Source organism: Peromyscus californicus, unplaced genomic scaffold (assembly GCF_007827085.1).
Source record: "Peromyscus californicus insignis strain IS unplaced genomic scaffold, ASM782708v3 Scaffold_21__1_contigs__length_65335640, whole genome shotgun sequence".
NCBI lineage: Eukaryota > Metazoa > Chordata > Mammalia > Rodentia > Cricetidae > Peromyscus > Peromyscus californicus.
In genome coordinates this window covers 24005715-24030979 of record NW_026294514.1, presented here as the reverse complement: position 1 = coordinate 24030979, position 25265 = coordinate 24005715, and the positions used below count along the sequence as shown (strand labels likewise).

The 25265-nt window shown below is 39.5% G+C and overlaps 1 protein-coding gene across 6 annotated transcripts in view; it reads right to left on the bottom strand.

Moving 5' to 3' along the window:
* Vwc2l (von Willebrand factor C domain containing 2 like) overlaps positions 1–25265 on the bottom strand; it is a 161811-nt gene that overhangs the window by 37396 nt on the left and 99150 nt on the right. The window contains exon 5 of one of the 6 annotated variants that reach the window (XR_008220863.1): positions 6048–6197. The exons of the other annotated variants lie outside the window; for them this stretch is intronic. The gene's annotated coding sequence lies outside the window, so the exon portion shown is untranslated. The remainder of the gene's footprint in view (positions 1–6047; positions 6198–25265) is intronic. 6 annotated transcript variants of the gene reach the window in all.

The window sequence follows — 25265 nt, the reverse complement described above, 5'->3', positions numbered from 1 at the left end:
TGGTAACTAAGGTTATTGTGCTTCCACGGTAAACCCTTTACTAACTGGGCTATCCCTGACATCTCTTAAACACAGTTTCCATGGCATAACCTAGTCTCTCCTTTTGCACATTTAAGAAAGCCAAGATTTGAAACACAAAAGGCTTTGTTTGATATTCTTAGCAAGTAGATTCTATTCAAGAAACAGCAGAGATTATTATTGCTATTCTTGTACACAGCCCTCACCAAGCCACAGTCAACACTTCTGAGGTGCTACCCAATTTCATTTCCTGGGGGAGGAGGAATCTCAAGGTGTCAGTCTTAAATCTGGAATGTCATTTCTGTAACCAACTTCTCTGATGTTACTGAAAGATATCTTTTGAATTGTAACAGTGAAAGACAAGCAAGGCCCACGAAGCAGTAAAAACTACATACAAGATGCAAATCAGTTATTTTTTTTTCTCATTGTAGAGGTGGGACTTGAACCATTTTAATTAGACTGCAGCATACATTGGTCCCCCCTCCAACATCAGAGATGCTTATGAAATGTATTTTAAAAGAAGAAGAAGAAGAAAAAAAAACAAACCCAAAGCAGTCAGTTCCAGAAGCATTAGCATCTTTGTTACAATACCAGCAACAAAAACGTTTATGCCATGGAATTAGACATTGCCTATCCAAAACAACAGACATTAACCAAAAACCGAATATGAACTAAAATGCTCTCCTTAGGTTTGTCTACTGTGCAAGGTCAAGTTGCTTCATCATTCACGAACAGAGAGCAAAACTACGTGTGGAAATTGTAAGTTCTCGGATGGTTTAGAGTAAGGAGTAGTCACAGGGAGTCATGACTAAGAGGCCTCTCTCATGGTCATCATGGATTCCTTGTTTCCTAATTAGTGCGAGGGACACACACGAATTTGAGCCCGCAGCAGCACATTTACTAGCAGTAAATTAATCACAGCATTTATTTTGCATTTGCATTTTGATTGTGCCAATTTTTGAGGCAAAAAAAAATAAATGAAAAGGGGCATCAAAATAATTTTATAAACTTGTCTGCAATTGAATGGACAAATGTAGGGAATGCATACTATCCCTAGGTTCCTGCTGGGTCATGCTTTGTCACCCCTGAGTTGATTTACATCTCTGTGGTGGTAGCATTGTTATCATTCTCAATTGAGCAAGGTGGTCCCCAAACAATCCACACAGTGTGGCGTCCAAGGAGTGCATCACCACATTGCCTTCTTAACAATTTAATTGATTATATCATTGCTTGATTCTGTGAGGAGGCCTTGCAACAAGAACCGAAAGATTTAATGCCAGCTGTTCATCCATGCAAGGAAGATCTATAGATACAATTTAAAAGTGCTCAGTTTTGAAATTATGAGACTTTTTCCCCAATGGAAGTTTTAATGTCAGTTGTGCAAAAGGCATAGGCAGCTAATTCCTCTCTCAAACAATATGAAGAACTGTGGATACTTTTTTGACAGAAATAATCCCAGATTCACCTACTTAAGGACTTCTAGCTCCTAAGTAATTTAAAAGTCAACAAAACAGACTGTCAAAATTGAGGTTGTAACATATATTAAGAATGTCTTTGGAAGAAGACAGAGAAAACATTCTATTAGGATAATATTCTTTAAATAAAATTAATTATCATTCCACATGCCATATAGTAAATATGTATACCAATTGATATACATGTTAGTTTATTCTAAAACTAAATAGACATGAACTCTAAAACTGGTTTTTATTTTTTTTATTTGAGTCTACATTGCAATACTCGTACAGTGTAAACATTTTTGCTTTCATCGGAATTCTTGTCAAGTGGAATCTTCAGTTATGCCACTTCAAGCTATTCTCTTAGCATGTCTTTGTTGTAAGGATTGGCTCAGTTTGACCTGCATAAAATAGACTGAACATTCCAGTGTTTCTCCACCTTTTATAGAAGCCATTTGTACTCACCAACACATGCAGGAGGTAGTTTATGGATGTGTCTAATCAAAGTGATAATTTTATAGAGTAATAACTGCTTCCAGGCTTGAAAGGGAATTAATAGTTCACAAAGAGCCACTCAAGGGTGTTTCCCCATGTCTTATGTTGTAATCATGGCCATGCAGACAGTGGGGTATATGCTTGTTACATTATCTACCTCATCTTCTTACAGTCTGGTTCAAGCTTAATTAGCTCATGCCCTAGTTGGCATGCATGAAAAGTAGTATCAGGAACACAACACACACATATACCAAAGAAGATGCTAGTGAAAGAAAACTATTGGGAATGGTAGGGAGCAAGCAGAGAGTAAGGCACATGCATGTTGATATACCTGTTTACTCAGTATTCTTCTATAAACTTTACCCATGGGAAGTCCACCGAGAGCAGCCACTGCTAGCCCATTTGGAAGCAGCTTGCTTGTCTTTGGTCACTTTGGATTTATGAATTGAGTTAATGAGTTCGATAGTAAACTCATATAGACTCTTTTAGGAGGGTATATAATTAAGTAAAAAAGCGTGGACTTTTTTTCTATTCCCTTCATTTTCTAAAAATTATCAATTTACAGTCTTATATAAATATGGAGCTGATAGTGATAGTGATGTTATGCAATATGTATACGGTTTAAGAATGACAGAAGAAGCTAGTTGATACACAGAGTTTCTCCCAAATTCAGTTTTATACCTTCTTTGTATATGTGTGTGTATGTATGTGGTGCATTCATGTATGTGTGTGGATGAATCAACCATACATGCATATGGAGAGGCCTGAGGAATCTTCGTTTCTCACTATAGTTCGCTGATTGAGCTCCATTAGTTATTCAGGTAGTCCCTGAGATTCACCCTTATTTACCTTCTCCTCACACTGGGTTGCAGGTACAAAATAACACCCTGGATTTTATGTGGGCGCTGAACTCAGGACTTCATGCTTGTATAGCAGACACATTGCCCTCTGACTCATCTCCCTCGCCCTCAACTTCTGAGCAACATCTTCCTGTCCATTCCCCATCCAGCAACCACCATTCTACGTTCTGCTTCTATGGGGTCCATTGTAATAGGTTCCACATTTAAGTGAAAACCTGTGGAGGTTTTTGTTTCTCTGTACCTAGCTTACTCCTGGAATTACAGCCTCTACATTCACCCATGTTGTTGCAAGTGAGGCAGTGATTCATGAAAGCTCTAGGATGGGGCAGACAAGTGTCTACAAGTACGTGAATGGACAAGAATATGTGGTATATTCCACTATTTTTATTAAGTCATTAAGACATTATGTTGGATGTTAGGAATCCAAGGAACTGAAGACTCGGATAGACATTCTAAGGGTTTATAGACTTTGGAGGAAGGGATGAGTAAACAAATGGGTTGGCAATGTCAAGCATTTTTAAGAGGGGCACCTAACATGGCAGGAGGACTAGAAAAGGACTTGTTAGTGTTTGGGAAGAAAGAGTCCTAATCTATTTAGAAGGCTTAGTAAATGCTATCCTGATAGAGTCTCTCTCTCTCTCTCTCTCTCTCTCTCTCTCTCTCTCTCTGATGAGTGTGTGGGACTTTTTTGGTAGGGTGGTGTTGGCTTTCATAACAAAAAGTGCTGAAGTCATTTGTGAGTGTTTTAAACATGGTGTGGTGGTTTGAATAGGAATGGTCCCATAGGATCATATATTTGAATATTTTGTTATTAGGGAGTGGAGCTACTTGATAAGGATTAGGAGATGTGGCCTTGTTGGAGGAAGTTTGTTGCTAGGGGTGGGCTTTGGGGTTTCAGAAGCTCAAGCGAGGCCCAGTGGCATTATCTTTCTTGCTTCCTGTTGATTCAGATGTGAAACTCTCAACTTCACCACCACGTCTGCCTGCAACTGCCATGCTCCCCACCATGACGATAATGGACTAACCTCTGAAGCTGCAAGCCAGCCCCAGTTAAATGCTTTCCTTTAAAAGAGTTGCTGCGGTCATGGTGTTTCTTCATAGCAATAGATCATTGACTAAGACACATGGTGTGAAGAAAGCAGACATACTTTTTCAAAACAACTCTCTCCAGAAGCAATTAGAACTTACCCAATCATGAGAATGGTAACATTTTTTGTTCTACTATGAAAGGCACTTTCCCATAGTGGACAAAGTGTTTGCTGGCTATAAATATGTAAATGCAGGAAGTTTTCAAGGCCATGCAACTCGTCTCAATTCATTGTGACCATGGAGGATGCAAAAGTTTCTGCTGGTCTAAATCTTCAGGGAAAGCCCATGTAATATTTATGTTCTTAGTAAATGCCAACATGGGCTGGAAACTTCAGTATGATTCACATACATGTTTACTTCTGCTATATCCCAGGAAATATCTGCAGCAGGCATGCAATAAGTATATATCTGAAGAAAGAAAAAATGAAATCCTTCATTCTATAATCCAGTATTTCCTGAGTATTTACTATATGTACTGGGGCTCTGGGAGTGGACAAAAAAAAAAGTCCTTATGATCTCACAGTATAACAGATGGCTGAGTCTAGCATTAGGAGAAGCAAAGCTTTTTTTGTGCAAATATAGGACATTAAAGACTGTTTAAATTGTAACACTTAGCATGTCTGCCAGTGGCAAAGCTTAGGCTTAGACTGAAAGCCTGAGATACTGAGATGATGTTATCTAGATTACATTAACAGTCTAGATAAATTACCAATCTAGATAGGTAATTTCTTTCTAAAGACCACTGCAACCAACTAAGGGTTGTTTGAAATTTCTTTATCTTTTTTTATTAATAGGATACAAACTATGTGACTACTTCTTGAAAGAGGCAAGCATCTCTCTCTTTTTTAAATTTAATTAATTTATTTTACATTCAGACCACAGCCTCCCATCCTTTCCCCCCTCCTCTATATTCACTCAGAAAGGAGCAGGCCTCTCCTGTGCATCAGCAAAGCATGACCTATCAAGCTGCCATGAGACCAAGCCCCCTGCCCCCATTCAGTTGGGCAAGGCAATCCAGCCTTGCCCAAAGGGATACAGTTCCTTCTATATCCCTTGAGGGATAGGTTCCCAAGAGCCAGTCAAAGCACCAGGGAAAGCCTCTGCTCCCATTAACAGGAGTCCCACAAATAGACCAAGCTCTACAGCTGTCTCATATATGCAGAGGACCTAGGTCGGTCCCATGTAGGCTCCCTGGTTGTTGGGTCAGACTCTGTGAGTTTCCATGAGCCAGGCAAGCTGGAGACAAATACCTCTTTAGTCTGTCTCACCTATTTACAAATTGTTCTCCATTCAGAGCTGAACTTAATGCTGGAGATGACATCAGGTAAGTGTTTGAAATAGACTGATGTCTATTCCATAGCACAGCCCATGGGTGAAAGTCAGAGGACAATCTTAGTTGCAGGTCTTCGCCTCCCAGCTTGTTTGAGACAGGGTTTTTTTTTTTTTTTTGCTGGTTGCCATTGTGCCTAGCAGGACAGCTGGCCCACGTCCTTCTGGGAATTCTCCTATCTCTGTTTTTCGTCTCCCTGTAAACTGTGCTGGGATTACAGACATGGACAATCTCAGCTGGCTTTATGTAGGATCTTGGGCTTTGAACTCAGGTCGTCATTTTTTATGTGGCAAGTGCTTAACCCACTGATCCATCTTCTTGCCCCAGATTTTGTTCTCCTTATGAACATTTCTAATTCCCTGGACTCAGTTTTCCTTCAGGAACCTTTCTCTACAGTGGTTTGTGATCTTGCAGGATGTCTTAATTGCAGAACGACAGGAACACTCTTCACAACTGTACTGAGGGACTGGTACCCTCCTTAGCTGGGAAGCAAGTCTCAAATGTACCTTTTTGTTTGTTTGTTTGTTTTCATATCGCAACTTGCCCTTGCTAAGTGGTTTTGTCAAAGAATGCAGAAGCGCAGTGACCTGGAAACATGAGGAGAATGTTAACTTCTTTACACCTAAATTTTAATTGCACCGTGTGCAATTAAAATGCATAGCACTCGGGATCCCGATGCCTTAGCGATATGCCTTGTAGCACACTTGGCATCAGGATGCAGCTTCCGGGTACAATGAGTGGCAGTTGGCTCTGTTTTACCATCTTGGCTGCGGCACTGTCAGTACCATGGACACTTACCACACTTCTCAGAGACACACGGTGTGAATCGGAGGGTCCAATTTGGCCCTATGTATGTCCCTTCTGTGAGACTTTTCTGGGGCCTGGCCCTTGACTCCAGCCACCAGTATCTGCAGCTGAAGGGAATGGAGCGGCATTAGGGCTCTGAAGCTATGACCAAGAAAGAGAGAGAGAGAATTGAAAGCGTTTCCATTCGTTTTATTGGCAGAGAGTCAAGGAAAACAGTTTAAAAATATTTGTTAGGAGAGGGGCTCAGGCAGTCATCATTACTTGGAAGGTTTATGGCCAAAGTCTCCCTGTCATTACCCACAGATAACCCCAGCCATTTAAATTACAGAAGCCACACACACATAATTCAAGGCAAAGTTATGGGCATTCCCTAAAACCTCCTGTTTTCTCACTTGGTTGACTAATATCAGAAAAAAAAGTCTGTCTTTCACTAGGCAAATGCCCTAAATCAGAGCGTTCCAGGAGTGCTTTCTGTTGAGATGAATTTGCATTTATACGAAGAGAAATAACAAGTGTGTGTTTGAGAGTTGGATCCTGTCTGTTATTTGTTTTCTTTTTTTTCATTATACTTATTAAATCTCTCGGATTTTATTTATTTATTTTTCCTTTACTTCCCTCGCTATAGCCTACAAAGGAGTTCATCACTAGAAATTGCTTTCAGGACGAACGTGCAGACAGAATTTGAAGTGGAAGTGACATAGCAAGTCAGTGGCAGAGCCCAGGGGTAGAGACCTGGAAAGCCAACTGCACCTCATGCTGTTTAATGCTAGCAGCCTCACGTAGAGAGCAGTCCCATTACTGCCGCAAGCTTATTCCATTTTTCCAGCTTTATCTTTAAATATTGCTAGAGTACCCTATGAAGCGAAAGGGCTTTTTAATACATTCATTTCGATACACACATGTCCACACAGGATAATTACTGCTCAAAACAATTCCACAAGGTAGCTTCGCATATTATTGTGTTTCTGGGTCACAAAAGAAACTGGAGCATGGTGGGGGTAAGTGGCTTGTCGGGTAATCATGAACAGAGCTGTGAATCAGACATGGGGTGTAGGCTGAGTTTTGTTCTCTTTGCTTGGAGAGGTTGTGGACTCTCTTGGGTTCTGCTCCCTAAATGGCACTGTAATTTTTGGTCATTGTTAGAGGGATAAGAAAGGATTTGGGTCGAGGGGAGGAAGTAATACAAAAACCATAGGAGTAGCCTATTGGAAACACCTCTCCAGAACAAGGACCTCGCTTGGCATCTGCATCCCCAACCCAGTGCCAGTGTTCTGTTCCTGTTCAGTCTCAGGTAGAAGCAAGTTTTGTTTCCACACCAATACCTTAAGCACACTTGGTTTCTATGCCTATACTTTAAGCAAGTACTGCTCAGTTGTTTGGAACGTCCAAAATAGACAAGATTGACATTGCCAGTTTCTACTTTTTGTGACTACACATGTGACTTAAAAATAAACACACAATATCATACAGACTCAGAAAAACTTGATAGCTTTTCAAAAGACCACAAAATTGCCAGGGACCACAAAACAAAACAAAACAAAATACAAACAGACAAAAAATGATTAACCCTTTCTCTTGTCTCCTAAGGAATGGAAAACAAACTTACGAACATTTCAAAGTCATTATAAATTAAATATTAATTATGTTAAATTGTTGAAAGGAAAGGCAAGATTTTGACCATTTATGTCAGTGGGAAAGATGCTCATGGAACATATTGAGTATGTGTTTCTTAGTGTGGCTCTAATGAAATAAGTTTTTTTTTTTTAAATAGGACATGTATAGAAATAGCACATTATTTTCTCAGTACTATCCCTAATGAGCAAAGAAAGACGGTCATTATCAGCTTTTGTACCTAGAATTGGAAACATTATAATTCTACCACTTATTGCATTCTTGCTCTGTCTCAGGTGCTGTGCAAGCACTGATGAGGCCAGAAGTGGATTATGTGAGGTAGAGAAGGAGGGTCTTCATCAGTCCCTATTCTGTTTCCTGCCTCAATGGTTCCCTTTGCACTTGGCGATCTCCAAGTTTATAGCCATGTTTTTTGGAAATCTCCTAGTCTTATTGCAACTTGCCATGCCTTGTGCGGTTGATAATCCCTGAAGGGAAATGGAGGAGGAGTGGATGGGGTTGGGGGAGAGGTGGAGATTGGGGGGAATGGGAATACTGGAGGGAGGAGAAATTGCAGTCCTTATGTGATGTACGAGAGAAGAATAATTTCTTTTTAAAAGTAGACTACTTTTTCTTCTTCTAATCTTACAGAGTCCAGAGAGACATAGCAAAAATCCTGGTATTACTCTTTAGAGGGGGGGGCACTTAAAAGATTGCAGAAACACAAAATTAGTGTATTAGTGGAAATATTATAGGTATGTTACTGTAATTCTCATTTATATTCATTTTTTAAAACATGATAAGTGAGATAACCAACATTTAAACCTGCTCTGTTCCATAAGAAAATAAAGTCCCAGTAGCTTCCATGACAGATGTAGTTTTATAAACTCTACAACTCAATCCATCAGTGCTCTGTTTGTCGTGTCCTGCAGGCCACTGTAGCTTTAACTCCACCTTAATGGGAAGCAAACCACTTCTGCAAAGAGCCCACTTAAGAAATGGCTTTGCTTGACATCTGCTGACAGAAGAGTTCACCCTTCCTGAAAAATAGAACACTTAACTCGCAGGAAAGTTGATTACCTGCACAATAGACCCGATACTCCAATACAGAGCAAATGCAAAATTGCTTCTTTTATTTCCTAATTTTTCCCACTGTGCCAGAATGAATTACCTGTAACTCCATACATTTAGAAGAAGGAATGCCATACTAAGGAAAAAAATAACGTGATCTAAAAAGCATCTGTTACAACCAAGCAATAATTATCTGGCAATGTTCCTCACATCCTCAGCAGAAAAATCTGTCCTTCCTAACAGGATCAGATGCCTTAACATGTCAAAAAGCTTCTGGGTGTTTGCTTGCTAGGCAGTGTCTGCTGATTCTTTTTTTATTACTTTTATTTTATTTATTTAATAAAATATTTATTTAATAAAGGAGGATCTGGCTATATAGCTCAGGCTGCCTGAGAACTCATTATGTAACCCCATCTGGCCTCAAACTTAATCCTCCTGCTTCAACCTCCCTAGTAGTGAGATTATAATCACAACTACCATTCCTGGCTCCATTATTTGTGTTATTCATGTTTTCTGTCCTTCTCACACAACTCAGAACTTTCAGGGACCTTGGTTGGAAGGGTCTAAGGGAGTAGCCACTTTCCTTTTCAATCTTACTTTGTCAACAGAAAAGTAGACTCAGTTTTGATTCTAAAACAGAGTAAAGTTCACTTAAGGATGAGAATGGAAACATCCTAGATTTACAAAACATTAAAATGACTGTGTGGGTGAAAATACCAAGCTACCCTTATTGTTGAAATAACCATATTTTTCCATTTCTCCTACTCATTCTAATGTGATTACTCGTGTAGCCAACACACCCACACACACAGTTCATATGGCTGTGTAAACAGAGACACTGAGGAGTTTGCTATTACCAGATTAATGCTGTTTAAGTAATGAACACTACTTAGGAGCATGCAAATCTTTTACATACATCCATCATTAATTTACTATGAGATAGGAATATGCATAACCAGGTACCTGTGACACTAGTTTATGTTTAGAGTCTACCTGAGTTGTATATAATTGATGGGAATTAGTGCCGATTAGTAATCTGCTCTGTCTCCGAATGCTCACCCATTTAGACCTCTAAGTGTCTCCTTCTCCATTGCTCCTTTATTTAAGTCCTTCAGGAGGCCATGAGCCAATGACGCAGGGGCGAATGGTCTTATCCACATGCCTTTTCAGTTTTACTGGTTAGAATAATGCATTATTAATAAAGCATAAGCTGCCATGCCATCGGAGGAGAGACAGACATCACCTAATGCACGTCCCACTGAAGTGACTAGGTGGCTACAGACAGTTGGCACAATTAGAAAGCAAGGGCTGTGTCACTACGTACAGCTGAGCTTCCCGGTAATCTTGACCTTCTCTGCTGTTGGCACTAACTATCTCTCCTCACTAAATAATTGCTGGTTGTCTCTGTTAGCCACCTAACACGGGGCCGTGGAAATGGCAGCACTGCCATGACGTCCGTATTTTAGCTGAGGAGAGGTGAGCTGTGGAGGAGAGAAGGCTTGGCCAGGGCCCCACTTGGCACACCTTCATTTTTCAAGTACTTTGCAAAGGAAATGGGAACTGAAGTACAGAATAATTTCACTTTCCCCCACACGATGAGTTATTCTCCGAATGGCTGTAATTCTCATGACTGTAACATGGTTATTGCTATTTTTTTTTTTTTTTTTTTTTTTTTTTTTTTTTTTTTTTTTTTTTAGCAGTCATGAGACCCGAAGACACAGCAGCTTGTAGGAAACTTGGGATGCTCTGGAACCCACTGCACTGTTTAATCTCATGATGGAGGCTTCTCAGACTGACAGTTGTTCATCTGATCAAAGAGGAGGGATGAGACCGCAAAGAGCTGAGCCTAAACCTGCACATCACATCAACAGAGGAGCATAGAAGATTGACAACCTGGATCTTCTATTTGAGATAAAAATTAGAGAAAGCACAGCTACTGTTTGAATTCCTCAATTGCTGTGGTGGTACCCTGTGTTGGAACAATGTAATAATGACAGTGACTCAGCGCTTCACTGTAAACAGTTTGTAGAGACATTTCACAACTTAGTAGGATAAGACTTGGACTTGGCAAAGACTTTGATACAAGTATTTTTAAAATTTTTCTTTTATTTTTGAGATTATAATGTAGTTACATAATTTCTCCCTTTCCTAATCTCCTGCCAAACCCTCCCATGTATGCCTCCTTGCTCTCTTTCAAATTTATGGCTTCCTTTTCCATTTGTTATTATTATATGTATATATTGAGGATATATATATATATATATATATATATATATATACATATATACACAAACATATATATTCCTAAATATAACCTGCTCAGTCTGTATACTGTTACCTGTATGCATGTTTTCAGGGCTGATAACTTGGTATTGGACAATCAGTTGGTGTGCTCTTCCCTGGAGGAGACTATTTCTCTCATCCTCAAGCCTACACAAAGAATGTATAAGGAGTCTCTGCCCCTCAGTCTCATACAAATCATCTCCATTATTTCCATGCCTAAGAATGTCAACCTAAAAAACGCATTCTTTTTTTTTTTTTTTTTTTTTTTTTTTTGGGTTTTTCGAGACAGGGTTTCTCTGTGTAGCTTTGCGCCTTTCCTGGATCTCGCGCTGTAGACCAGGCTGGCCTCGAACTCACAGAGATCCGCCTGCCTCTGTCTCCCGAGTGCTGGGATTAAAGGCGTGCGCCACCACCGCCCGGCTAAAAAACGCATTCTTACACGCTACATAAAAGAAATGATTTTAAAAAGTACGTTAAGATAATCATTCTGGTCCTTTACTTTCCATAGACTACTTTTAATGTAAAACACAAGCAACAACAAACCCCTAAGGCAAATGGTAGTATTGTTTATCGAAACTATCATCTGGCTGCAAATCTCTTGCCCTGGAATTAGGGCACCCATGGCCACTCTCTATTTCCCATTGTGTGATGTGGGCTCCTTGAATCAACTTCTGGAGAGTCAGTTTCTACATGTTTAGTGTAGAAAAGCTGATAGAGTTTATCCTATAGTTTACAATGCTTACATTCTCTCTTAATGGCTGCTCTAGAGAAAGGCAAGGTGCTTTGGTGGCAACCACATTGGGATGTCTTCTTTGTTTTGCCAGTATCTCACTTGTGACCATTAACAGTTCCTCCTATCCATCAGCCAGTTTCTCTCTTGGACAGTGCCCATAGAGCATGTTGTTTATATGTGCCAAGAATACTACCTAGAACCCTAAGAAATGGCCATTTTCTTACTTAAATTTGTCATACCTAGTAAGATATGTATAGAGGATACTAAATAGACTTTCTGCCTCTAAAATTTTGGGTAGAGATTGTGTATGGATTTAGTTGAAAAACCATCAAATAGAGTCTATAAATCATTTGGGATTGTAGGTGGTTGGCAAATAGAAGCCAGCATTTTCCAGATTCTTTTTCCCCCTGCTCATTGTATGCTCATTGCCTAGCTATTTTGATATGCCTTGTTGATGTTTTTATATTGTTCTTTGACATCATGAACATGGGTTTGAAAGACTTGTTTGTTTTGTAATGACCCAGTTACTTTTAGTAAGTGGTTCAGTTCTGGGATATGTCTGCTAAGCAGGCAAGAAAAGAAGTGATATAAATTAGGATTATTCCCTGGTGAGAATGGAAACACGCCATTGAAACAATGGTGTATGAAGAATAGTTGAAAGGAATGTTACCTCAGAGAAAAGAGACATTAGGGAAATAGTCTTCACAAACCCCACAACCACTGTATGTAGGAGAGATTAGTATTTAAATATTAAAAGGGACCAGTGGATAGAAATTATCTCATCTTTTAGGGAATTTAAAAAAATCAGAAGTCTTAAAAAAAGAAAAGGGCCACTTCAAGACATGGCTATTTTCTGTAGCATGAATCTCAAAAAGTTTTATTAATAAAAACAAACCTGGAGCCAGGTATTGGGGTGAATGCTGGAAGATCAGAGAAGCAGAACAAGCTACAGCCATCTCACCTTGCCAATTCCTCAGCTGCTCCTCTTTCCTCAGACTGGAAGCCTCTGAGTCCTCATCCAGAATGAATCTCAGCTGAATTGTTGCTCAAAAGCCTAAAAGCTTAACCAGGCTCTAGTTCCTCCTCCCCATGCCTTAAATACCTTTCTGCTTCCTGCCATCACTTCCTGGGATTAAAGTCTCTTGTTACTACGCCTGGCTGTTTCCATTGTGGCTTTGAACTCACAGAGATCCAGGCAGATCTCTGCCTCTGGAATGCTAGGATTAAAGGCGTGTGCTACCACTGCCTAACCTCTATGTTTAATATTATGTCTGTTCTGTTCTCTGACCCCCAGATAAGTTTATTGGGGTGCACAATATATCAACCACAATTTTCTTATTAATGGAGACTATCAATTGGTTGTAATTTCACAAATGAGATTCAGGCCAGATGACAGACATGAATTCCTGACACAGGGTTTATTCAGGCTCAACTAGAGAGAAAACAGGTCTGCTCTTTGAAAACTACAAAGACTCTGCAAATCTAATAAGTATTGCCTTACTTTCCTCTATCATTACTATTATTTTTATACCCAAAGAGGTGCTTTATATATGTTTACCTTGTGTTTATACAGAGAGATATAAATGAGCTGATAAGTTACTTCAGATAAGTGATAGATATATATATAGGTTGATCACAGCCACTAAGGAAGGGTCCATACTTTATGAAGTACAGCAGTTCACAAAGACATCATTTATGGGAGAGAGACAACTAGCTCGAACAACTGATGTTAATAGTAACTAATTACTTAATTTCAGATAAAAACAGACATTTTAGGGGAAAATAACCTAATAGCATAATGTACAATAGTGAGGGAAAGGAAAGCAGGGTGTCTTAGAGCAGAAGATGCATCTCTTACTAACTCAGATAAGAAGAAGTTGGGCTACTTAAGAGTCAACGAATGGTACTCTAGGCATTGAGGGTGACAGGTGAAAAGACACAGGGGTAGGAAGTAGTTCAAGAAATGACAAGAAGATGAATGAGGAAGAGTGATTGAGAGGAGAGGTGAGAGACAGATCACATCACATGGGACTGGTAGATGGAATTAAGGGCTCCATTCTAAGCTCAGTGGAAGCGATTGGAGAATTCTGAGCATGGGAACAAGCTCGCTTATCCATGGTGAACAGGAGAGAAAGTTGCCAAGAAGAGAAAACAGTAGAAGAAACAGAATTTTCCAATTTCTTCTTGTTGGCTCTAGCATAGGCAGGCAAAGGTGGAATCCACCCACGTTGGAATCATCTGTCAGTATTATGAATTTTGTTCTCATACAAGTTGTTATGACTTCATTTAAAAAGGCCATAGGTTTGCCACTAAATGTCTCGGCCACTAGTTATGTCATCCATTTTGTTCCGAGATGAAGGAGCTACATTGTGGCAAAGAAGAGGGAGAGATGTTGGTGAGGAGGATTGCTCCATTTTTACTTGGTTCTTTATAAAAAAAAATAAATAAATATGTATAATTATATATATAAAATTATAACTAGCTCTGCAATAGGAAATGACTGTGTCCCCAAATATCTAGCTTACCCATCCCAGATGTCATAGTCTGATAGGCTGTGGTTGACAATAATGATGGTTATTTCTCTGTGGCTTTATGTATGATTCAGAGCTAATCAAATTTATAATATATATACATATACGTACATATATATGCACACACACACACACACACACACACACACACACACACACACACACGATGCTATTAATAGTGTCTCTGTTGACTGACTTTCTCTCATCGTAAATGATCCTCTTTACTGATGGGTGCAGCAGCCTAATAGGCATGTGAGGAGTGGTTCTCAGTGGCTCTTGAGAACACCATCAGAAGGGGTAATTCAAGAGTAGGTGTAGTGAGAGCTTTGCTGTATAGAGCTGTTAGGGTACTTTCTTGCACATATCGTTTTAGGAAGGTGTGGTACGCATTGACGTATTTTCCACCATACATTAAAAATCCAGCATTGTCCAGGCATTTTAACTACAGAAATATGCTTTCCCTTCCCACAACCAATGGCAGTGCCAATTTTTGTTAGACATACTTTGCAAAATGCAGTGTTTTTAATCTGGTACTGAGTGGCTAAACTTGGTCCATGAGCTTCATAACCATGGGTCTTTGCACCATTTGGAGTTGACATTTATTCCTGCCTCTAAGACTTCTTTTCCTCCCAGGCCTGGGCTTGATGCCTTTATTTGATTCTCAAAGAAATCTCTGGCCCTCGAGGTGATTAAGAATCCCATATGGGTGCTGGTGAGGTGGCTCAGTAGTAAAGGTATCTGCTGCTAAGCCCGATGACCCCAGTTTGATCTTTCAGGGCCTAAATGGTGAGGGAAAGGGCAAGCTCCCACAAGTTTTCCTCTGACCTCATTGTGAGTATTACCATGCACCTTGCATGGCACAAGTGTGTTCACACACACACACACACACACACACACGCTCACACACAATTAAAAAAGAAAATATTCCAGGTAAGAGTTTTTCTTGTATAAAAGTGGACTGAGTTGAAAGAAATTCCTTTTTAGTGCAAAAATAATTCATGAGAAAGTAATGATTTCATCTATCTATCTATCTATCTATCTATCTATCTATCTATCTATCTATCTGTCTATCAACCTATCTATGTAGTTGAAAGTTTTCCTGTGTCTCACCTGGCCTGCAGTCAGGACAAATCTCTCTCACCCACCAGTCCCATAGCCACTCAGACCCAAGTAAACACACACAGGCTCATATTATTTTTAAACTATGGCCATGGCAAAGTTCTTGCTAGCTAGCTCTTATATCTTAAATTAACCCATTTCTATAAATCTATAAATTGCCACATGGCCATAGCTTACTGATCTGCTGATATGTTATTCCTTTAGTGGCAGCTTGCGTCTCCCGACTCAGTCTTCCTCTTCCCAGAATTCTCCTTGTCTGTTTATCCTGCCTATACTTCCTGCCTGGCTACTGGCCAATCAGCATTTTATTTCTCAACCAATCAGAGCAACACATTCACAGCATACAGAGCAACATCACCCATCCTATCTATCTATCTATCTATCTGTCTATCTATCTATCTATCTATCTATCTATCTATCTATCTATCTACCTACCTACCTATCTATCTATCTATCTATCTATCTATCTATCTATCTATCTATCTATCTACCTATCTACCTACCTATCTATCTCTCTATCTACAATCATCTGTTTATCTGTCTATCTATCTACAAAGCCCTTATTGCCACCTCCAGTCTTTTCTAAATACGAACTACTCAATTGGTGTGTAGACTTGACTTGTACTTGACATTTATAAGAAGCAAAGAGTCAGCTGAAGTGCCCTTGGCTCTGATGCTGTCAGGGAAGCAATAGAAATAGGAATGGGATCATTTTTGTGTGTGTATGTTTGTCTGAATCAAGATCATATGATAACTGTCCACAGTGCATTTGGATTGATGCTCAAATAGTCTGATCCTTTTAATAAGAATGGGTGGTAGAGTCTTTGAAGACATAAGACATTAGTGAGAAAAAATAATTGGGATTGTGAATGTGACATTTTTGGCTCCCTCACTAGAGGGTGAGCTTGAATGAGGCAGTGATGCCATGCTTCTCACTCACCATTGGTCCTTAGCACATGGCATGGTACCTAGTGGCAGTTACTAGATTCTTGTGAAATGCAAATACTGTAGATTAAAATAAAATGGATTTAATTACTGTTTTTATTTCTATGGAGCCAATGTGGCTTAATTTCACTTCTACATATGAGAAAACTTAGTCTTCAGTTCAGACTAAAAAAGAAAAATCCCCTGAACTTGGCTGAGATCTAAGAATTTCACAGAAAATAGAAAGACTTAGACTTTGGTGACCAGAACCAGGCCAGGGTATTTTCAGATGAGCAGGGTGTCATTTTTCTTGGTGTAAGAATATTATTTTGTGCTTACATTTTCTGTTTCTCAGCTGAGAACAGCTTAGAAGGATAGAATTAGAAAACTATGAGGTTGGCAAGAAACAAGCCAGACAGATATCCAAAATGTCTATAACATGAGTTTTATGGCTACTGGGCAACATTGTGTATACTACAGTAATTAGCTTTTTTAAAAAAATGCTCTCTGTGAAAGGATGTGATGTGGTTTAATATGTGGGGCCAGGGAAGTAGGTCCTGGGCATTGATACTATGGCCTTAAATACAGACAGGCATCATTAACACATGATAAACTCATTAAACAAAGTTATTTCTCTTCTGCCAAAAGTCAATAGATGTTCACCTGGTTCTCTCCATCTGACAGTCTACTAACAAAGATTGGTTTATTAATGCTCATTTTTATACAGTATAAACATTGTATGTGGTATCTGCATACATTATATATATGCATAAGTAGTCAGTGTGTTCTTTGAATATTAAAAAGTTTTAGCTTTGGGACTTCTTACTTTCATGCAAACATTGCTCATTTCCTCCTTATTGCTTTGTGTATTGTGTTCTTAGTATAAATATTTAAGATATCAAAATTTAATAAAAACCAAAACAAAAATAATTTTAAAAGTAGCTTCATATCTTTTGAAATAGCCTTTTGTTCACCTATACACAAATATACATACTTTAGAGCTCATAGCAATCATTACCCAGTGCTGTTAATCTATCCAGATATACCTTTATAAGAGATTTAAACTCTTTCCTCTGAAGGCGTACTTGGGTTTGGACAGGTAAGGTATGTTTAAAATATTGCATATTTACTTCAAAGATTTTCATGAAAGGATTCAGTTATTCCTTGGATTTTAATAATAATGGAAGCAAATTGTCATTGATAAATAGAAGAACACATGCTACTCTTACCCTTGCCCTCTGTCTGCTGCCTTCCTAAAACTGTGAAAATCAACACTTACACAGGCATTCTGATTGTCTCAAGCATACAGAACACAAGAGCATTGGATGACTTTCTGCACCTCTCCCTAATGCAACTCCTTTGTGACTAGAGTGACGTACTCCAAGACAAGGTCACATTAATATCTCTGATGGGAAAAGTAGCTGTCCATGGGGCATAGTTTCGGGAGTGCAAGGAATGATGCTCCAGGTAATGATGCAGATGATGCTTTGTACTGGACCAACTCATGGTTCTCGAGTGATATCCAGCATGTCTTATACTCATGTCTCTGAGATGGAGACTAGACTCTTTTCCAAAGCAGGAAGTGACTCAAAGTCTATTTACAACAGTTTGGGCACAAGACATCTCTATTTGGGACAGGATATATACACTTACTGCTTTTGATTATTTAAAAGAGAACAAATGCTAATATTTGAAAGAGAAAAGTGTGGAAATTAGGAGAAAAAAACAGAATAAAAAGCAGGAACTGTGAAATTAGTTAAGATAGGGTTGAAATCTTGGCTCAGCCTCTCCCTAACTTTCTTGGCTTACACATTTTCTTCTACAAGCCGGCTAAGGAAATTTTAGTAGAATTTTTAGGGTGAAATAAAAAGCTGATGTAAATTATCTAGCATACTTTCTGAAATATGATGACTTTTGCATAAGTAGTGAGTGTTACTGTTATATGAAAAGAGTAGTGTCCTGTTAGTCTACCACCAGGTGCTAACATTTTTAAATAATTTCATATATTTCCTTTGATTCATTTTCTAGACATATGTATATTCTATTGAGATTATGTTACACGTACAGTTTTGTATGCTTTGCTGCGTTTGCCAGGGTATACCATCATAAAGAGATGTTGAGTTTCATCCATCAACTTGGCAGTGACAGGAAAAGATAACACGGGGTGCTGACAGGAAAGGAGTTATGAGCACTGCCGTACATCATTGGCTAGAGTATCTGCGGGTATAACCTTTCTGGAAAGCAATTTAGTAAAAATATTTCAAGAGCATTAAAACTCTTCTACCTTTTGACCCCATAATTTCACTTCTGTACAGCCAGTCTCGGGAGCTAAGTGAATATATGTACAAAGACTCATGGTCAGGGAAGTTCATTGGAGAGCCATTTATAACAAGAGGTCAGAAATCATTACTGTCCGCCATAAGGAAACTGCTAAGTAAATTATGCTACCTTCAAAGAATGGGATAGCTACTGACTTCAAAATCATTTTCAAAGAAAAGTCACGTGGGAAAGTGTCCTTGGCAGGATTTTGCATGAAATGAACATATGGTATGAAAAAAAAAGGTACAAGATTCATTCCATTTTTTTTTTTTTACAATAAGTATATGTGAAGAATGGGCTGTGAAAATACATGTCTGTGTTTTATTAATTATAATATTTCTGGCTGGTGGAAACACTGTTTTTCTGGTTTACTTCTTCCTCAAGGAGTCACTGTTGTGGCTAGTTCATGATGCTTTCCTTTTTATCACAAGCGTCCTCCCAGGGTTGTTGTTCTTGTTACTTGTAGTATCATGCTTAGCAACGTGGGCTAAGAGCGGTGCTATCTCAGTGCGGTGTACTGACTGTTGAAACTTTGTAATGTTTGTGACATTAGAATAATCTGTATACCCTCCTCTTATGCATGTTTCTCAAGGTAGAGACTATGTTTTACCATCTTTACATCTATGCGTCATGAAAGGTGGTTAGTGCACAGTAGATTCTTCCTTAATGTGTGTGTGTGTGTGTGTGTGTGTGTGTGTGTGTGTGTGTATGTGTGTGTGTAGCAATAATGTAATGATAGGAAACAAATTGCTGATGAAAGGATGGCATCTTACAGAGGCTTTGTGCTTCTAAGCACACATGTATTCTTATGTTTCCCTTCTTCCTTTGTTTCCTAGTCACACAAATTAAGAGCAAATCAGCAATTTTTAGGCTGAAATTTTTCCAAAGAATGGCAGCATTTACAAGCAGTCTTTGAATCTACTTTTTTTTCTTTCTTTCTCCTCTCTCCCTACTGCTCATTGTAGTCAAGGCTTTGGGCTAATGTGCTGTAAGCGAGGATTGCTGACTTTCCAACACAAGCCGATATGCTTCTAGATATGGCAAATAGGGGGATGCTCCACTGAGCTATTTGAGGGTCTGCAGATGTGCATTATCTGATGCCAAGGGTCATATTTACATTGCCATTTATAAATTAAAAGTGATTTCATCTGAATTATCTCACTTCATTTGCTGATTGCTAACATTCTTCTGGCGAAAAAGCCTTTGAGGTAGAGTAGAGCTAAAAGAAGTAATCCTTAGCCTGGTACTGCTACCTGATGATTTTTTACTGAGAAGTATTAGGAAATAGAAAAGTCACGAGGACAAGGAAGGAGAAAACAGTCATAAAAGAGAAAGGATGACACAGTAAGACAGGCTTTGATGACTTGCGATGTTCCTTGTGCTACTTCTGCTTAGAGGAAGGAAAATTAACTTAGCATCTATTATAATTTTCCCAACCAGAAAGCCTGTTCTTTCAGTCAGCTTCTCAATTCAATTCCTTAAATTTTGTCAAAGGCCTGCATCATCTTCATCAATATCATCATCATCATCATCATCATCATCATCATCATCATCATCATGTGTACTAAATCTAATGTATATTTAATATGTGCCAAATGCTGTTCTAGCTGCCTAGTGTGAATTAATCTACATTAATCTTCCCAGAAACTTATGAGATAAATTTATCATTATGTAAACATCACAGCTGAAGAAACTGAAATTTTACCCTACAGTAAAGAAACTGGTGAATTAGGAATCGAATCAACCCAATTTTGGTGTTCCTATCTAATGACATACAGAGCCACTTCTCTTTAAAAAAATATTTATTTTATTTTATTCATGTGTGTATGTGTGTGTGAATATATATCTATGTGAGTGTGTGCACACATGTGTTTGCTGGTGCTTGCTGAGGCCAGAAGAGGGCATCAGGTCCCTTGGACCTGGAGTTACAGATACTCATAAGTGGCCTGACTTGGGTTCTAGGATCTGAATTCCAATCCTCATGATTGAGCAGCAAGTGCTCTTAAACACTGAGCCATATCTTCAGCTGGACAGAACAACTTCTGTTCATTTTCATCTTCATGCACTTTCTCCAGAGTCCAACACATCATTATTTGTTCTGAATGTCTTAAGTATTACATTATAGTGATGACTTTTATGGAATCTTTTAAATAACATTCTGTCCTGCATTAGAGTCCATGATGTACAAGTTTAATAGTCTTTGTGGTTTCCTTGAACTAGTGTAATTAACACTAGTTTGTGTTCATCTATCTGTTGCCTCCTTCATGTAGCCTTTCTTTCAACTATTGCCTCCAAACTCAATGTCTTTACTTCTTCTTCCTTCTAAATCAGTTTCTCAACATCGGTTGTAGAATGGAATTACCTAGGGAATCTTAAACCACAGGCCTGTGTCTCACCCTAGAGATTATATACTCGCCTCAGCCAGTACGTCGTGATTTCCAAAAACTCCCCAGATAATTCAAATGTAGCATTTGGAAACTACTGACCAGGACATTTCCTACCTATACTTCTATCTTCCTCTCTGGCTTCAGTGTCTCTATAACCATCTGGCATACTATCATATAGTCATTTTCTTTACAGCTCTGAGATCTCTGGAATTGGCAGTACCTATGTGTAGAATGGAAACCCTGGGTCTTGAATACTGAAATACAAATGAGGAAGGTAATTTAAAGGAAAAGATTGGTTTTCCATGTCAAGTAAAATGATGACAAACATTTGATCAATGGAGTTGATCATATAGAGATTCATTGATAACCTAGACTCAATTATTCAAAGTTAATACACACACACACACTATATATATATATATATATAATGGAATTGCCTTGTAGTGGGCAATGTACCTACTAGACATAATAGGATAACAAATAAATAACTCAACACCAGGAATGGGTTACTTCATTTAGAGTTTTGGCCAGTGAGATCCCATAGACTCCAAAATATTATAGCTGCTGCCAGTGCTCTTGGTTACCTTCCACAAACTGATGGTAAGACCAGATTGCTGGAAACAATGTGTTCAAGTCATAAAAATGAAGACATCAAGTAGGTACTGACCTGGAAACTTCATCCCTTGTGGCTACTGGCTAGCTTTCATATAGCACTGAAAGGTGCTAGGCACACTACTTGAGGAGACAAGGAATCACTAATTTTACACAGCTGTGATCCTGCGAGCTATAATAACATTTGGCTTATAATGGCATGTCCATGGGTGTGATAGTGGCACAAACATCGTGAGAGTAACCAACTACTCTCTGAATGGATTTAAAAAAAAATTTTATAATTAATTTAATTTTACATTTCAGCCATGGACTCCCCTGTCCTCTCTCCTCCCACCCCCAGCCTTTCACTCCAACCCACCCCCATTCCCTCCTCCTCCAAGGCAAGGTCTCCCCTGGGGAGTCAGCCCAGCCTGGTACATTCAGTTGAAGCAGGTCCAGTCCCCTCCTCCCTGCACCAAGACTGAGCAAAGTGTCTCAGCATAGGCCCTAGGTTCCAAACAGCCAGCTCATGCACCAAGGACAGGTCCCGGTCCCACTGCCTGGGGGCCTCCTAAACAGTTCAAGCTAATCAATTGTCTCACTTATCCAGAGGGCCTGATCAGTTCCATGGGGGCTCCTCAGCTCTTAGTTCACAGTTCAGGTGTTTCCACTAGTTTGGCTATTTGTCCCTGGGCTTTTTCCAATCATAGTCTCAATATCTCTTGCCCATATAATCCCTCCTCTCTCTCACTGATTGGACTCCTGGAGCTCCACCTGGGGCCTGGCCGTGGATCTCTGCATCTGCTTCCATCAGACACTGGATGAGAGTTCTATCATGACAGTTAGGGTGTAAGGCCCACTCCATAGACAAAAACCATACACTACACCATTATCAGTGCCAAGAATCTGTGGCTAGATAGACGACAGGCCCTAGGGGAACCTACTGCTAAATGAACAGAGTACTAAACCAACTTATTGGTATGCCCATAGATGAACGCACCTCTCAACCCTCATCAGAGAAGTTTCTATTTGCAATCGTAACATGGAGACCCCAAACTGGTCAAGGTACAGAACATAAGTGACTACAGGATTCCCAGCCCCAAATGGGACATCTCTATTACACTTGCTTCCTCCAAAGTCTTGGGAATCATTTCAGAAGAGAGGGCAGAAAGAATTTAAGGGCCAGAGGCCATGGACAACTAGAAATTAGTATCTTCTGGACATAACCAGGCAGCTGCACTTGTGACCTTATAGGGGATGTGACAGCATGCACAAGACCTGTGCAATCTCAAGCCAGACCAAATCCCAGCATGGAAAGGGGAAGTAGTCATCAAGTCCCACATGTAGCCCTAGGGCTAAGGTGATTGATAGTTGATAGGGTCAGATTGCTTCCAGGATGTGGCCCCTGGTTAGTTGCCTATGCTCTAGTGCAGTGGCTCTCGACCTTCCTGATGCCACAAACCTTTGATGCAGTTCCTCAGGTTGTGGCAGCCCCAACCATAAAATTATTTCATTGCTACTTCATAACTGTAATTTTTCTGCTGTTACAAATAGCAATGTAAATATCTGATATGCAGCCTCCAAGGAGGTCATGACCCACAGGCTGAGAATTGCTGCTCTAGTGGGAAGCCACACATCCAAGAATACATGAGCAGCAAAAAATGGACTCAAAGAATGTGGGGGAAAAAGGACAAAGTTGGGTGGGGAAGGAAAGGAACATAGATCTGGGAAGAATTGGGGAAAGGGACCAATATTGTCTAAATACATTATATGAAGTTCTCAGAGATCTAACTTTTTAAAAAAGAATGGCAGTAGGACATAAGACTCTGGTATCAAAAAATATTGATAATGTGGGAGTTGGGGATGGAATTGCCAGAACAAAATCCCTGGATGGGCAAAAGCGATAAGTGATAAGTGATAAGCAAAAGTGATACTTTTTTCATATGGGCAAGGTTTGGTTTAAAGAAGCTAGTAACTTGTGTAAGTCTCAGAATTCCTGGGCCACAGACAGAGTTGAGATCCAATGCCAGCCTACCTGTCTTCAATGCTCTCAATGATGTTTGCTCACTCCTAGTTGATAAAAACAACTTTTGTGCTTCCAGCGGAATCCACCCTACATACAGTTCTCACTCAGCATCTTGTTTTATTCCTAAAAGAAATTGTCTGCTGGTGCAGCAAAATTTTGTCTAATGATAAACCATGTATAATTTATATAGACTAAAATTATCATGTATTATTTCAATTAAAAGAAATAAATCTTTGGAACCTCAAGCTTTGAATAAAACATCAGGCATATTAGCTTTCTGTAACTCACTGTAAAAAAAAAACCTACCTACTCTGGAATCTGCTGACCTCAAGCATCCTGGGATTGCCCTGTTATTCAGAAACAGGTGGTTCTCAAGACCAGTTTTCATTTTGAAGGAGCTTCATGGCAGCTCTTGGCCAGCTGTGGTATGAAGGGCGGGGATTTCACAGTGGAGGTTGTCAGGTACCAGGTGAGTACTGGTAGGTGAGCAGCATTACTGGGGTCACTGATGAGCTACCTCCTGGTGTGGTAGAATAACAAGAGTGATGTGCTGATAAATTTCTGTGTCAGGGTCGAGAAGAGCCGTGGTTTGTTTCACCTGCCAAGTTCAGTGGTATAAATATTCCCACCTTGGCCAGTTTCAAGTTACTGAAATGAAGTTGCTGAACTTGAGTCAGGGAACGGTAAGAGCAACTAGATCTTCCAGAATCTTTACAAACTAGACCAGGGGAATAATCGTAGAATAAATTATTTTTGCTTTTGTTTCTTAGTACCATATTTCTCAAGAAATGCCATGCACTTCCACTCATATAGATGTAGAAAGTCTAAAGAATAGAAGTCCGGCTTGCCTCTGTCAGCAATTTTCTACTTTTGCCTCCTTACTCACTTTCACTGGACCCTGAATAGGAAATGAAGTAGCTGGCCTTTTAAGCCTCTTGAGCATTGGATGATGCTGTGATGCAGGGCCACATGGGATGCTTGAAGTCAGCCCTCTCTTCTGCAGGGATGAAGAAATCTCCTTGTCAAACTATGGGCTGTATATTGTGCTTTTGGGTTTGAGATGAAAATGTCGTCTTTCCTCAGTAGCTTTCTCATGCTGTTCTCTATCACTGTGGCCTTTGAGATTTCTCAAAGAAACCAGCAGGGGTGTTTGAGGTTGTTCATGTATAATATTCCCAACAGGGCTGTCTGAATAATGAAAAGGTGTATGCCATCCTGCCAGTTACCTTCTCATTCTGAGGACAGCTAAAGCTGCATCCTAACCTTTAATTTTATGGCCTCCCCATCTTTTGCTAACCCTTTAACGTTATATTAACAAAAGATGGACTGGGAGGGGGGAGGGAGGGACTTAATGCTTTTTTATGATCTATTTTAACATTTTTATTTCACTTTGAAAATATAAATTTTTCACAAGAATTAAAACTGTATTTTATCCTTTCAAACGCAGCCCCAGATGATGTATGGAGCTGTACTGGCAGAAAGTCAAGTCCGCACAAAGCCCAAATTGAATCTTCCCTCTGACTGCAGCTGTGCATGATATTTTATGCAATTTTTTATGCTGGTCATAAACGAGGTAGAAACTGTGATTATGCCAATTTTGGAATAATGCATTTC